Source organism: Aedes albopictus, chromosome 3 (genome assembly GCF_035046485.1).
Source record: "Aedes albopictus strain Foshan chromosome 3, AalbF5, whole genome shotgun sequence".
Taxonomy (NCBI): domain Eukaryota; kingdom Metazoa; phylum Arthropoda; class Insecta; order Diptera; family Culicidae; genus Aedes; species Aedes albopictus.
The window spans coordinates 450,108,935-450,125,527 of record NC_085138.1 but is presented as its reverse complement, the minus strand read 5'-3'; positions in this window follow the sequence as shown (position 1 = coordinate 450,125,527).

Sequence of the window (16,593 nt, the reverse complement as noted above, 5' to 3'; positions counted from 1 at the left end):
GACAGTTATGCGGATAGGGGCAGAGGAGGTCCGATCCCGGTCGAATTCGCCAGCAAACACAAGCGCGCTCGCTGACACAAACACAGTCTACTCACGGTTCGCTGATTACTGGCCGGATCCGTTCGTCGTCGCCCGCCCGTTTGGCGCCCGATACGTGCTCTGTCCGTACGCCGTCGACGAACGCGTACGTGAGCCCACCATGAGTGCCCTCCAGCTGGGCCGTGTTGTTCTTTTCCAGTTCTTCTTCTTCTTCTTCTTCTTCTTCGTCGTCGTTTCGGGTTCCTCCTCCTGCCGGTGGCGCTCAGTGGTGGAGAGCGAGCGAGGGTCTGTCCTGAAAAAACGGAAATGACCAACGATTAGCACCACAAATTTGCCCTCGTTCGATGGGGGGTATGTACTTACGGGTGGGTGTCCGCCTCGTCATCGCAGCCTTGTTTCCCCCGTTGGCCCGTCTTCCGGCTCCGGTTCCGGCCATCGAGGGTGGTCCTTCTTTTCAAGCTCTTCTTCTTCTTCTTCTTCTTCGTCCGGGGTTCCTACAAGAGGAGGCCAGAGCCGGTGGCGCTCAGTGGTGGAGGGTTGTCCTGAAAAAAAAGGGAAAAAGAAAACGGGAAAGATGGGGGGGTACTTACGGATGCCTATTTTCCGGATCTCCTCCTATCCATCCGCCATTGGATCGCAGGGCCCGAGGAGTATCGCTCCCGTCATCGGTGCGATGTCGTCCGGTCGTCCGCCGTCCGGAAAGCGAGAGCGGAATCTTCGCCCCGAATGCGGCACCGCTGGCGGGTGCCGGAAGGAAACCGGGAACTGGATGGGCGGACCACGGAGCGGACCCGGATGGGCGGACTGGATGGGTGGAACTGGATGGGCGGACCCGAAGCTGCCGAAGCGGATTCCACCGTCGGCGAGAGTTCCCCGGGAGTGACGGACGGCTGGCCTGTTGGACGAAAAACGAATATTAGCCCAACGTTGGCGCCTTCGTTGGTTGGTACTTACCTCAGATATCGCGCTACGGTCCCCGTTTGTGCGGTGAATACGCACTTTCTTGCGTATTCGGCCCGCACAAACATCGCGATCGCCGATGGAAAAAACATTTTCGCGGTTTTGTTTTGCTCTGTTTTTTCACTGTTTTTTCACTGCCCGTCGGTTGCTATGGGCCGCGCAGGGCAGTTTGTTTATAAATAGAGGTAGGGTGGCCAGTTTTTTCGTCAGTAGCGTAGGTGAGTGAGTTGGAAGGAGACGTGTTTTTGGCAAGTGAAAAGTAAAAATTTTGTAAAAAAACAAAACTAACAAAAAAAAATGGAAAACTACGAACTAGAAGAACAAGAGGTGGTAATTCGGATTGTAATATACGATGAAGCCTGTATTCGACCTGTAAAACCTGAACCCGTCCGGAAGCCGGAAAAAAAAGTTACATTTGCTTCGAAAACAAAAATCATCCAAAAAACAAAATCAAAAACAAAAACAAAACCAAAACAGAAAACAGAGCAAAAACCGGAACCAAAAACAAAGCCAAAAAAAGGCAAAAAAAAATCAAAACCAAAAACAGAGGAAAATCCGGAGGAAAAAATCAAAAAAACCAAACCTAAAACCAAAAAAAAATTGAAAAAAGACGAACAAAATTTGACAACGGCTGCCGGTCGGGGGAAGGACCAAAAAAAAAATAACAAAAAAATAAACAAAAAAACAAAAGAAAAATGAAAGCAAAAAAAAAAAATTCAAAACAAAAAAAAAATAAAAAAATAACAAAACAAAAAATAAAAATAAAAAATAAATAAAAATAAAATAAAAAAATATAAAATAAATACAAAAAAATCTAAAAAAAATTACAAAACGAAAAATAAAAATAAAAAATAAAATAAAAAATGCAAAATAACAAAACAAAAAATGAAAAAAATAAGAAAAAACTAAAAATAACAAAAAAATCAGAAAACCCTCATAGAAAACCTATTATAGATCAACGTTTGGATGGATGGAGAAATCATTCTGTGAATGATTGCGATTGATCAACCTAAAAAAACCGTTGTCGAAAGTGTTGTTTCATAGCATATGTTTCCAAAAGAAACGTATGATATGAGACAGCATGATTGACAACAGCCCTGGTTCAGTGTGGTGCCACACTGAACAGGGCTACTGTTTTCGGGTTTGTTGAATCGTGATTATTGGCAGGGTGATGGCATTTGTTCATCTTTCCGTTGGTTTATGATTTGTTTTTTATGAGGGGTGGGGTAGACAGTGGTTGTGGAGGGTGGGGTCTACCCCATGAAAAAAAAAAAAATAAATAAAATAATGTTGAAAAAAAAAAACACACACACACACACACACACACACACACACACACTCCCTAGCGCTAACACCGACTAGTAGTGGAATTTCACATCAAACAACCCATCGCCGGCAAGTCCTCCCCCGGTCAAACCATTTTGCCGAAGACACCAAAACTCCCAGTAATCAGGGACCTGCGGTAGTAGTTATATGTATGCAATTCTGCGATTTCGGTGATGTCCGAGACAAACAAACGTAGCACCAACGATGCTTCCTAAAGCGACAAAACCGTTGGTGTCTTCGGGAACGTTGTTCGTGCTGGTCATGATTCGAAATCCCATCGGAGGAGAAGGCACTATGGAGGGCATTCCAATTTTCAATCTCGTTTATCTCAGGTTTCTGATTGTTTAAGAAAGATGGTTGCTGTCAGTTGAACAGCCGTTTGGTTTGACTTTCTGCCACAGGGCGGCGCTAGTTGCAAATGTGCCAAAGCATGCCTGTTTTGTCGATTATCTAGAAAATGTTCAACAAGCTGTAACTTTTCATAGATTGCACAAAACATTCTTAAATTTTGACTGCCAGCTCTACTACTAGATGGTTACAATTGGTTCCAATTTGGGCTTGCTTGGTAGACACTACACGAAGCTAGAGCGTTTCTAGTAAATTGTGTCTTATTTGACTGCTGTTCAATAAGCCACTCTATCTCAGGGTTGAGTAAACCGAATCACGTGAAATTTTGGCCACTTGTGGCTGCTACATTGGTCTTTGATTACCATTTGACTCGACCCAAGTATGTCCAGAGGGAAAAAAGTTACAGCTTGTTGAACACTTTTTGAGAAATTCTAATCAATTGCAAAACATCGCAAATCTCCAACTAGCGCCGCCTAGTGGCGGAATCTTGCATCGAACCGCAAACCAACTGTAAACCCTTGTCATACCAAACAGCTTTGCCGAAGAAACCAACGTTCCAAGTTATCAGGATCCTGCGATATAGGAAGTTGAAAATTTCTAAGGCACAAACTTCTAAGACTAAGGAGAACAAACCCGCCAAACCAACCCAAAGTCTACTCCGACGTTGTCTCGCAAATTTTCTTGTTCTGTTTCTCAGGAATCAGAATACTGATCGGGGGAAGAAGCATGGCCGACAAATCCCACCTTCCACCACCCACCCACCCGTCATCTTACCAAACAGCCGCAGCAGTGGTTCATCATCAAAAATTGCAGCCGGGCCGGGACTTGCTTTTGTTCACTTCACTTCACTTCACTGCACCACCGCCGAGTGGACCTTTTTATCGAGAAAACTTACAACCACCCCGTAAACTGTATTGCCAACCCGACCCAAACCCCCCGCCCCCGGTTCGGAACTTCGGATATCAAGGAAAATCATAACACATTTTCATTTTTGCGAACTTTTTTTTTTTATTGGCTTCAGATCTTATACTATGCTTACCAACTAACAATGATTAATATATGACTTACCCATAATCGCACAACTGTCCGCCAGATGGGACTGATATGCGATTACAGGCAGTGAACAAAACAGGGGACACAAAGGCGCAATATCCCAGAACAGTGATTAGCCCAGGCACCCTACTGCCCATGATCGCATATCAGTCCCATCTTTGCTGGGTTTCCTATTCCTATGGGACAATTATGCGATCATAGGCAGCCTATGATGGATAATGGAAATTTCCTGGACGCGATACACAGGTGCCAAATGATCATTCCCAGAAAAGGAAGAAGAAGAAGAAGAAGAAGAAGAAGAAGAAGAAGAAGAAGAAGAAGAAGAAGTGTGGGGGGAGAAGAAGCACCCACACCGAAATGTACTATAGACTCCGTGGACTACCCTCATTCGCACAACAGTCCCAAGTGAATAGGAAACCCAGCACACATGGGACAGTTATGCGGATAGGGGCAGAGGAGGTCCGATCCCGGTCGAATTCGCCAGCAAACACAAGCGCGCTCGCTGACACAAACACAGTCTACTCACGGTTCGCTGATTACTGGCCGGATCCGTTCGTCGTCGCCCGCCCGTTTGGCGCCCGATACGTGCTCTGTCCGTACGCCGTCGACGAACGCGTACGTGAGCCCACCATGAGTGCCCTCCAGCTGGGCCGTGTTGTTCTTTTCCAGTTCTTCTTCTTCTTCTTCTTCTTCTTCGTCGTCGTTTCGGGTTCCTCCTCCTGCCGGTGGCGCTCAGTGGTGGAGAGCGAGCGAGGGTCTGTCCTGAAAAAACGGAAATGACCAACGATTAGCACCACAAATTTGCCCTCGTTCGATGGGGGGTATGTACTTACGGGTGGGTGTCCGCCTCGTCATCGCAGCCTTGTTTCCCCCGTTGGCCCGTCTTCCGGCTCCGGTTCCGGCCATCGAGGGTGGTCCTTCTTTTCAAGCTCTTCTTCTTCTTCTTCTTCTTCGTCCGGGGTTCCTACAAGAGGAGGCCAGAGCCGGTGGCGCTCAGTGGTGGAGGGTTGTCCTGAAAAAAAAGGGAAAAAGAAAACGGGAAAGATGGGGGGGTACTTACGGATGCCTATTTTCCGGATCTCCTCCTATCCATCCGCCATTGGATCGCAGGGCCCGAGGAGTATCGCTCCCGTCATCGGTGCGATGTCGTCCGGTCGTCCGCCGTCCGGAAAGCGAGAGCGGAATCTTCGCCCCGAATGCGGCACCGCTGGCGGGTGCCGGAAGGAAACCGGGAACTGGATGGGCGGACCACGGAGCGGACCCGGATGGGCGGACTGGATGGGTGGAACTGGATGGGCGGACCCGAAGCTGCCGAAGCGGATTCCACCGTCGGCGAGAGTTCCCCGGGAGTGACGGACGGCTGGCCTGTTGGACGAAAAACGAATATTAGCCCAACGTTGGCGCCTTCGTTGGTTGGTACTTACCTCAGATATCGCGCTACGGTCCCCGTTTGTGCGGTGAATACGCACTTTCTTGCGTATTCGGCCCGCACAAACATCGCGATCGCCGATGGAAAAAACATTTTCGCGGTTTTGTTTTGCTCTGTTTTTTCACTGTTTTTTCACTGCCCGTCGGTTGCTATGGGCCGCGCAGGGCAGTTTGTTTATAAATAGAGGTAGGGTGGCCAGTTTTTTCGTCAGTAGCGTAGGTGAGTGAGTTGGAAGGAGACGTGTTTTTGGCAAGTGAAAAGTAAAAATTTTGTAAAAAAACAAAACTAACAAAAAAAAATGGAAAACTACGAACTAGAAGAACAAGAGGTGGTAATTCGGATTGTAATATACGATGAAGCCTGTATTCGACCTGTAAAACCTGAACCCGTCCGGAAGCCGGAAAAAAAAGTTACATTTGCTTCGAAAACAAAAATCATCCAAAAAACAAAATCAAAAACAAAAACAAAACCAAAACAGAAAACAGAGCAAAAACCGGAACCAAAAACAAAGCCAAAAAAAGGCAAAAAAAAATCAAAACCAAAAACAGAGGAAAATCCGGAGGAAAAAATCAAAAAAACCAAACCTAAAACCAAAAAAAAATTGAAAAAAGACGAACAAAATTTGACAACGGCTGCCGGTCGGGGGAAGGACCAAAAAAAAAATAACAAAAAAATAAACAAAAAAACAAAAGAAAAATGAAAGCAAAAAAAAAAAATTCAAAACAAAAAAAAAATAAAAAAATAACAAAACAAAAAATAAAAATAAAAAATAAATAAAAATAAAATAAAAAAATATAAAATAAATACAAAAAAATCTAAAAAAAATTACAAAACGAAAAATAAAAATAAAAAATAAAATAAAAAATGCAAAATAACAAAACAAAAAATGAAAAAAATAAGAAAAAACTAAAAATAACAAAAAAATCAGAAAACCCTCATAGAAAACCTATTATAGATCAACGTTTGGATGGATGGAGAAATCATTCTGTGAATGATTGCGATTGATCAACCTAAAAAAACCGTTGTCGAAAGTGTTGTTTCATAGCATATGTTTCCAAAAGAAACGTATGATATGAGACAGCATGATTGACAACAGCCCTGGTTCAGTGTGGTGCCACACTGAACAGGGCTACTGTTTTCGGGTTTGTTGAATCGTGATTATTGGCAGGGTGATGGCATTTGTTCATCTTTCCGTTGGTTTATGATTTGTTTTTTATGAGGGGTGGGGTAGACAGTGGTTGTGGAGGGTGGGGTCTACCCCATGAAAAAAAAAAAAATAAATAAAATAATGTTGAAAAAAAAAAACACACACACACACACACACACACACACACACACACTCCCTAGCGCTAACACCGACTAGTAGTGGAATTTCACATCAAACAACCCATCGCCGGCAAGTCCTCCCCCGGTCAAACCATTTTGCCGAAGACACCAAAACTCCCAGTAATCAGGGACCTGCGGTAGTAGTTATATGTATGCAATTCTGCGATTTCGGTGATGTCCGAGACAAACAAACGTAGCACCAACGATGCTTCCTAAAGCGACAAAACCGTTGGTGTCTTCGGGAACGTTGTTCGTGCTGGTCATGATTCGAAATCCCATCGGAGGAGAAGGCACTATGGAGGGCATTCCAATTTTCAATCTCGTTTATCTCAGGTTTCTGATTGTTTAAGAAAGATGGTTGCTGTCAGTTGAACAGCCGTTTGGTTTGACTTTCTGCCACAGGGCGGCGCTAGTTGCAAATGTGCCAAAGCATGCCTGTTTTGTCGATTATCTAGAAAATGTTCAACAAGCTGTAACTTTTCATAGATTGCACAAAACATTCTTAAATTTTGACTGCCAGCTCTACTACTAGATGGTTACAATTGGTTCCAATTTGGGCTTGCTTGGTAGACACTACACGAAGCTAGAGCGTTTCTAGTAAATTGTGTCTTATTTGACTGCTGTTCAATAAGCCACTCTATCTCAGGGTTGAGTAAACCGAATCACGTGAAATTTTGGCCACTTGTGGCTGCTACATTGGTCTTTGATTACCATTTGACTCGACCCAAGTATGTCCAGAGGGAAAAAAGTTACAGCTTGTTGAACACTTTTTGAGAAATTCTAATCAATTGCAAAACATCGCAAATCTCCAACTAGCGCCGCCTAGTGGCGGAATCTTGCATCGAACCGCAAACCAACTGTAAACCCTTGTCATACCAAACAGCTTTGCCGAAGAAACCAACGTTCCAAGTTATCAGGATCCTGCGATATAGGAAGTTGAAAATTTCTAAGGCACAAACTTCTAAGACTAAGGAGAACAAACCCGCCAAACCAACCCAAAGTCTACTCCGACGTTGTCTCGCAAATTTTCTTGTTCTGTTTCTCAGGAATCAGAATACTGATCGGGGGAAGAAGCATGGCCGACAAATCCCACCTTCCACCACCCACCCACCCGTCATCTTACCAAACAGCCGCAGCAGTGGTTCATCATCAAAAATTGCAGCCGGGCCGGGACTTGCTTTTGTTCACTTCACTTCACTTCACTGCACCACCGCCGAGTGGACCTTTTTATCGAGAAAACTTACAACCACCCCGTAAACTGTATTGCCAACCCGACCCAAACCCCCCGCCCCCGGTTCGGAACTTCGGATATCAAGGAAAATCATAACACATTTTCATTTTTGCGAACTTTTTTTTTTTATTGGCTTCAGATCTTATACTATGCTTACCAACTAACAATGATTAATATATGACTTACCCATAATCGCACAACTGTCCGCCAGATGGGACTGATATGCGATTACAGGCAGTGAACAAAACAGGGGACACAAAGGCGCAATATCCCAGAACAGTGATTAGCCCAGGCACCCTACTGCCCATGATCGCATATCAGTCCCATCTTTGCTGGGTTTCCTATTCCTATGGGACAATTATGCGATCATAGGCAGCCTATGATGGATAATGGAAATTTCCTGGACGCGATACACAGGTGCCAAATGATCATTCCCAGAAAAGGAAGAAGAAGAAGAAGAAGAAGAAGAAGAAGAAGAAGAAGAAGAAGAAGAAGAAGTGTGGGGGGAGAAGAAGCACCCACACCGAAATGTACTATAGACTCCGTGGACTACCCTCATTCGCACAACAGTCCCAAGTGAATAGGAAACCCAGCACACATGGGACAGTTATGCGGATAGGGGCAGAGGAGGTCCGATCCCGGTCGAATTCGCCAGCAAACACAAGCGCGCTCGCTGACACAAACACAGTCTACTCACGGTTCGCTGATTACTGGCCGGATCCGTTCGTCGTCGCCCGCCCGTTTGGCGCCCGATACGTGCTCTGTCCGTACGCCGTCGACGAACGCGTACGTGAGCCCACCATGAGTGCCCTCCAGCTGGGCCGTGTTGTTCTTTTCCAGTTCTTCTTCTTCTTCTTCTTCTTCTTCGTCGTCGTTTCGGGTTCCTCCTCCTGCCGGTGGCGCTCAGTGGTGGAGAGCGAGCGAGGTGTCCTGAAAAAACGGAAATGACCAACGATTAGCACCACAAATTTGCCCTCGTTCGATGGGGGGTATGTACTTACGGGTGGGTGTCCGCCTCGTCATCGCAGCCTTGTTTCCCCCGTTGGCCCGTCTTCCGGCTCCGGTTCCGGCCATCGAGGGTGGTCCTTCTTTTCAAGCTCTTCTTCTTCTTCTTCTTCTTCGTCCGGGGTTCCTACAAGAGGAGGCCAGAGCCGGTGGCGCTCAGTGGTGGAGGGTTGTCCTGAAAAAAAAGGGAAAAAGAAAACGGGAAAGATGGGGGGGTACTTACGGATGCCTATTTTCCGGATCTCCTCCTATCCATCCGCCATTGGATCGCAGGGCCCGAGGAGTATCGCTCCCGTCATCGGTGCGATGTCGTCCGGTCGTCCGCCGTCCGGAAAGCGAGAGCGGAATCTTCGCCCCGAATGCGGCACCGCTGGCGGGTGCCGGAAGGAAACCGGGAACTGGATGGGCGGACCACGGAGCGGACCCGGATGGGCGGACTGGATGGGTGGAACTGGATGGGCGGACCCGAAGCTGCCGAAGCGGATTCCACCGTCGGCGAGAGTTCCCCGGGAGTGACGGACGGCTGGCCTGTTGGACGAAAAACGAATATTAGCCCAACGTTGGCGCCTTCGTTGGTTGGTACTTACCTCAGATATCGCGCTACGGTCCCCGTTTGTGCGGTGAATACGCACTTTCTTGCGTATTCGGCCCGCACAAACATCGCGATCGCCGATGGAAAAAACATTTTCGCGGTTTTGTTTTGCTCTGTTTTTTCACTGTTTTTTCACTGCCCGTCGGTTGCTATGGGCCGCGCAGGGCAGTTTGTTTATAAATAGAGGTAGGGTGGCCAGTTTTTTCGTCAGTAGCGTAGGTGAGTGAGTTGGAAGGAGACGTGTTTTTGGCAAGTGAAAAGTAAAAATTTTGTAAAAAAACAAAACTAACAAAAAAAAATGGAAAACTACGAACTAGAAGAACAAGAGGTGGTAATTCGGATTGTAATATACGATGAAGCCTGTATTCGACCTGTAAAACCTGAACCCGTCCGGAAGCCGGAAAAAAAAGTTACATTTGCTTCGAAAACAAAAATCATCCAAAAAACAAAATCAAAAACAAAAACAAAACCAAAACAGAAAACAGAGCAAAAACCGGAACCAAAAACAAAGCCAAAAAAAGGCAAAAAAAAATCAAAACCAAAAACAGAGGAAAATCCGGAGGAAAAAATCAAAAAAACCAAACCTAAAACCAAAAAAAAATTGAAAAAAGACGAACAAAATTTGACAACGGCTGCCGGTCGGGGGAAGGACCAAAAAAAAAATAACAAAAAAATAAACAAAAAAACAAAAGAAAAATGAAAGCAAAAAAAAAAAATTCAAAACAAAAAAAAAATAAAAAAATAACAAAACAAAAAATAAAAATAAAAAATAAATAAAAATAAAATAAAAAAATATAAAATAAATACAAAAAAATCTAAAAAAAATTACAAAACGAAAAATAAAAATAAAAAATAAAATAAAAAATGCAAAATAACAAAACAAAAAATGAAAAAAATAAGAAAAAACTAAAAATAACAAAAAAATCAGAAAACCCTCATAGAAAACCTATTATAGATCAACGTTTGGATGGATGGAGAAATCATTCTGTGAATGATTGCGATTGATCAACCTAAAAAAACCGTTGTCGAAAGTGTTGTTTCATAGCATATGTTTCCAAAAGAAACGTATGATATGAGACAGCATGATTGACAACAGCCCTGGTTCAGTGTGGTGCCACACTGAACAGGGCTACTGTTTTCGGGTTTGTTGAATCGTGATTATTGGCAGGGTGATGGCATTTGTTCATCTTTCCGTTGGTTTATGATTTGTTTTTTATGAGGGGTGGGGTAGACAGTGGTTGTGGAGGGTGGGGTCTACCCCATGAAAAAAAAAAAAATAAATAAAATAATGTTGAAAAAAAAAAACACACACACACACACACACACACACACACACACACTCCCTAGCGCTAACACCGACTAGTAGTGGAATTTCACATCAAACAACCCATCGCCGGCAAGTCCTCCCCCGGTCAAACCATTTTGCCGAAGACACCAAAACTCCCAGTAATCAGGGACCTGCGGTAGTAGTTATATGTATGCAATTCTGCGATTTCGGTGATGTCCGAGACAAACAAACGTAGCACCAACGATGCTTCCTAAAGCGACAAAACCGTTGGTGTCTTCGGGAACGTTGTTCGTGCTGGTCATGATTCGAAATCCCATCGGAGGAGAAGGCACTATGGAGGGCATTCCAATTTTCAATCTCGTTTATCTCAGGTTTCTGATTGTTTAAGAAAGATGGTTGCTGTCAGTTGAACAGCCGTTTGGTTTGACTTTCTGCCACAGGGCGGCGCTAGTTGCAAATGTGCCAAAGCATGCCTGTTTTGTCGATTATCTAGAAAATGTTCAACAAGCTGTAACTTTTCATAGATTGCACAAAACATTCTTAAATTTTGACTGCCAGCTCTACTACTAGATGGTTACAATTGGTTCCAATTTGGGCTTGCTTGGTAGACACTACACGAAGCTAGAGCGTTTCTAGTAAATTGTGTCTTATTTGACTGCTGTTCAATAAGCCACTCTATCTCAGGGTTGAGTAAACCGAATCACGTGAAATTTTGGCCACTTGTGGCTGCTACATTGGTCTTTGATTACCATTTGACTCGACCCAAGTATGTCCAGAGGGAAAAAAGTTACAGCTTGTTGAACACTTTTTGAGAAATTCTAATCAATTGCAAAACATCGCAAATCTCCAACTAGCGCCGCCTAGTGGCGGAATCTTGCATCGAACCGCAAACCAACTGTAAACCCTTGTCATACCAAACAGCTTTGCCGAAGAAACCAACGTTCCAAGTTATCAGGATCCTGCGATATAGGAAGTTGAAAATTTCTAAGGCACAAACTTCTAAGACTAAGGAGAACAAACCCGCCAAACCAACCCAAAGTCTACTCCGACGTTGTCTCGCAAATTTTCTTGTTCTGTTTCTCAGGAATCAGAATACTGATCGGGGGAAGAAGCATGGCCGACAAATCCCACCTTCCACCACCCACCCACCCGTCATCTTACCAAACAGCCGCAGCAGTGGTTCATCATCAAAAATTGCAGCCGGGCCGGGACTTGCTTTTGTTCACTTCACTTCACTTCACTGCACCACCGCCGAGTGGACCTTTTTATCGAGAAAACTTACAACCACCCCGTAAACTGTATTGCCAACCCGACCCAAACCCCCCGCCCCCGGTTCGGAACTTCGGATATCAAGGAAAATCATAACACATTTTCATTTTTGCGAACTTTTTTTTTTTATTGGCTTCAGATCTTATACTATGCTTACCAACTAACAATGATTAATATATGACTTACCCATAATCGCACAACTGTCCGCCAGATGGGACTGATATGCGATTACAGGCAGTGAACAAAACAGGGGACACAAAGGCGCAATATCCCAGAACAGTGATTAGCCCAGGCACCCTACTGCCCATGATCGCATATCAGTCCCATCTTTGCTGGGTTTCCTATTCCTATGGGACAATTATGCGATCATAGGCAGCCTATGATGGATAATGGAAATTTCCTGGACGCGATACACAGGTGCCAAATGATCATTCCCAGAAAAGGAAGAAGAAGAAGAAGAAGAAGAAGAAGAAGAAGAAGAAGAAGAAGAAGAAGTGTGGGGGGAGAAGAAGCACCCACACCGAAATGTACTATAGACTCCGTGGACTACCCTCATTCGCACAACAGTCCCAAGTGAATAGGAAACCCAGCACACATGGGACAGTTATGCGGATAGGGGCAGAGGAGGTCCGATCCCGGTCGAATTCGCCAGCAAACACAAGCGCGCTCGCTGACACAAACACAGTCTACTCACGGTTCGCTGATTACTGGCCGGATCCGTTCGTCGTCGCCCGCCCGTTTGGCGCCCGATACGTGCTCTGTCCGTACGCCGTCGACGAACGCGTACGTGAGCCCACCATGAGTGCCCTCCAGCTGGGCCGTGTTGTTCTTTTCCAGTTCTTCTTCTTCTTCTTCTTCTTCTTCGTCGTCGTTTCGGGTTCCTCCTCCTGCCGGTGGCGCTCAGTGGTGGAGAGCGAGCGAGGGTCTGTCCTGAAAAAACGGAAATGACCAACGATTAGCACCACAAATTTGCCCTCGTTCGATGGGGGGTATGTACTTACGGGTGGGTGTCCGCCTCGTCATCGCAGCCTTGTTTCCCCCGTTGGCCCGTCTTCCGGCTCCGGTTCCGGCCATCGAGGGTGGTCCTTCTTTTCAAGCTCTTCTTCTTCTTCTTCTTCTTCGTCCGGGGTTCCTACAAGAGGAGGCCAGAGCCGGTGGCGCTCAGTGGTGGAGGGTTGTCCTGAAAAAAAAGGGAAAAAGAAAACGGGAAAGATGGGGGGGTACTTACGGATGCCTATTTTCCGGATCTCCTCCTATCCATCCGCCATTGGATCGCAGGGCCCGAGGAGTATCGCTCCCGTCATCGGTGCGATGTCGTCCGGTCGTCCGCCGTCCGGAAAGCGAGAGCGGAATCTTCGCCCCGAATGCGGCACCGCTGGCGGGTGCCGGAAGGAAACCGGGAACTGGATGGGCGGACCACGGAGCGGACCCGGATGGGCGGACTGGATGGGTGGAACTGGATGGGCGGACCCGAAGCTGCCGAAGCGGATTCCACCGTCGGCGAGAGTTCCCCGGGAGTGACGGACGGCTGGCCTGTTGGACGAAAAACGAATATTAGCCCAACGTTGGCGCCTTCGTTGGTTGGTACTTACCTCAGATATCGCGCTACGGTCCCCGTTTGTGCGGTGAATACGCACTTTCTTGCGTATTCGGCCCGCACAAACATCGCGATCGCCGATGGAAAAAACATTTTCGCGGTTTTGTTTTGCTCTGTTTTTTCACTGTTTTTTCACTGCCCGTCGGTTGCTATGGGCCGCGCAGGGCAGTTTGTTTATAAATAGAGGTAGGGTGGCCAGTTTTTTCGTCAGTAGCGTAGGTGAGTGAGTTGGAAGGAGACGTGTTTTTGGCAAGTGAAAAGTAAAAATTTTGTAAAAAAACAAAACTAACAAAAAAAAATGGAAAACTACGAACTAGAAGAACAAGAGGTGGTAATTCGGATTGTAATATACGATGAAGCCTGTATTCGACCTGTAAAACCTGAACCCGTCCGGAAGCCGGAAAAAAAAGTTACATTTGCTTCGAAAACAAAAATCATCCAAAAAACAAAATCAAAAACAAAAACAAAACCAAAACAGAAAACAGAGCAAAAACCGGAACCAAAAACAAAGCCAAAAAAAGGCAAAAAAAAATCAAAACCAAAAACAGAGGAAAATCCGGAGGAAAAAATCAAAAAAACCAAACCTAAAACCAAAAAAAAATTGAAAAAAGACGAACAAAATTTGACAACGGCTGCCGGTCGGGGGAAGGACCAAAAAAAAAATAACAAAAAAATAAACAAAAAAACAAAAGAAAAATGAAAGCAAAAAAAAAAAATTCAAAACAAAAAAAAAATAAAAAAATAACAAAACAAAAAATAAAAATAAAAAATAAATAAAAATAAAATAAAAAAATATAAAATAAATACAAAAAAATCTAAAAAAAATTACAAAACGAAAAATAAAAATAAAAAATAAAATAAAAAATGCAAAATAACAAAACAAAAAATGAAAAAAATAAGAAAAAACTAAAAATAACAAAAAAATCAGAAAACCCTCATAGAAAACCTATTATAGATCAACGTTTGGATGGATGGAGAAATCATTCTGTGAATGATTGCGATTGATCAACCTAAAAAAACCGTTGTCGAAAGTGTTGTTTCATAGCATATGTTTCCAAAAGAAACGTATGATATGAGACAGCATGATTGACAACAGCCCTGGTTCAGTGTGGTGCCACACTGAACAGGGCTACTGTTTTCGGGTTTGTTGAATCGTGATTATTGGCAGGGTGATGGCATTTGTTCATCTTTCCGTTGGTTTATGATTTGTTTTTTATGAGGGGTGGGGTAGACAGTGGTTGTGGAGGGTGGGGTCTACCCCATGAAAAAAAAAAAAATAAATAAAATAATGTTGAAAAAAAAAAACACACACACACACACACACACACACACACACACACTCCCTAGCGCTAACACCGACTAGTAGTGGAATTTCACATCAAACAACCCATCGCCGGCAAGTCCTCCCCCGGTCAAACCATTTTGCCGAAGACACCAAAACTCCCAGTAATCAGGGACCTGCGGTAGTAGTTATATGTATGCAATTCTGCGATTTCGGTGATGTCCGAGACAAACAAACGTAGCACCAACGATGCTTCCTAAAGCGACAAAACCGTTGGTGTCTTCGGGAACGTTGTTCGTGCTGGTCATGATTCGAAATCCCATCGGAGGAGAAGGCACTATGGAGGGCATTCCAATTTTCAATCTCGTTTATCTCAGGTTTCTGATTGTTTAAGAAAGATGGTTGCTGTCAGTTGAACAGCCGTTTGGTTTGACTTTCTGCCACAGGGCGGCGCTAGTTGCAAATGTGCCAAAGCATGCCTGTTTTGTCGATTATCTAGAAAATGTTCAACAAGCTGTAACTTTTCATAGATTGCACAAAACATTCTTAAATTTTGACTGCCAGCTCTACTACTAGATGGTTACAATTGGTTCCAATTTGGGCTTGCTTGGTAGACACTACACGAAGCTAGAGCGTTTCTAGTAAATTGTGTCTTATTTGACTGCTGTTCAATAAGCCACTCTATCTCAGGGTTGAGTAAACCGAATCACGTGAAATTTTGGCCACTTGTGGCTGCTACATTGGTCTTTGATTACCATTTGACTCGACCCAAGTATGTCCAGAGGGAAAAAAGTTACAGCTTGTTGAACACTTTTTGAGAAATTCTAATCAATTGCAAAACATCGCAAATCTCCAACTAGCGCCGCCTAGTGGCGGAATCTTGCATCGAACCGCAAACCAACTGTAAACCCTTGTCATACCAAACAGCTTTGCCGAAGAAACCAACGTTCCAAGTTATCAGGATCCTGCGATATAGGAAGTTGAAAATTTCTAAGGCACAAACTTCTAAGACTAAGGAGAACAAACCCGCCAAACCAACCCAAAGTCTACTCCGACGTTGTCTCGCAAATTTTCTTGTTCTGTTTCTCAGGAATCAGAATACTGATCGGGGGAAGAAGCATGGCCGACAAATCCCACCTTCCACCACCCACCCACCCGTCATCTTACCAAACAGCCGCAGCAGTGGTTCATCATCAAAAATTGCAGCCGGGCCGGGACTTGCTTTTGTTCACTTCACTTCACTGAACTGAACTGAAGATAGCTATAAAGAGTAACTTAGTCATCCGTGAACGCCTTTCTCACATCACATGTACTGGTAGTGATTGCTATCGGAGCTTCAGTTCGGATTACCACCAGGGACTAAGTTCGGCTTCCGAGTTCTTATTTGATGTTCGCAACAATAGGAATGCAAAATATTTGATTTCTAAGTGGAATGCCGATTTTTTCTTATATGAAAGCCAACTTTCCACGTTAATGGATTCTTATTGGAATAACATTTGTAATGCCGTTTTATTTCCAATATGAATGCTTTTCACTTTGGAAAATTAGCGGTAATCAAGTCAAAGCAGATGTTTGAGCATTGGCTAATTTTTTCTTCAAATATTTGATCCTGTGTAGTGTAGTAGCAACTTGATTCGCTGTCTTAAAATATGTTCCTGTGTAAACGTATAATCAGTTTTTACAGTATGATAGTCACATAATGCATTATGTTAACGCGAAATTGCGGCTGATTGGTTAGCATGCAGGATTGACGCTCACTATGGTACTGGTTTGAAACCGATGATTCTTCGATGGTTTTTGTTTTATTCTGTGAAGGGATTTTTTTTTCGTCAATGGGATGGTCTTCTC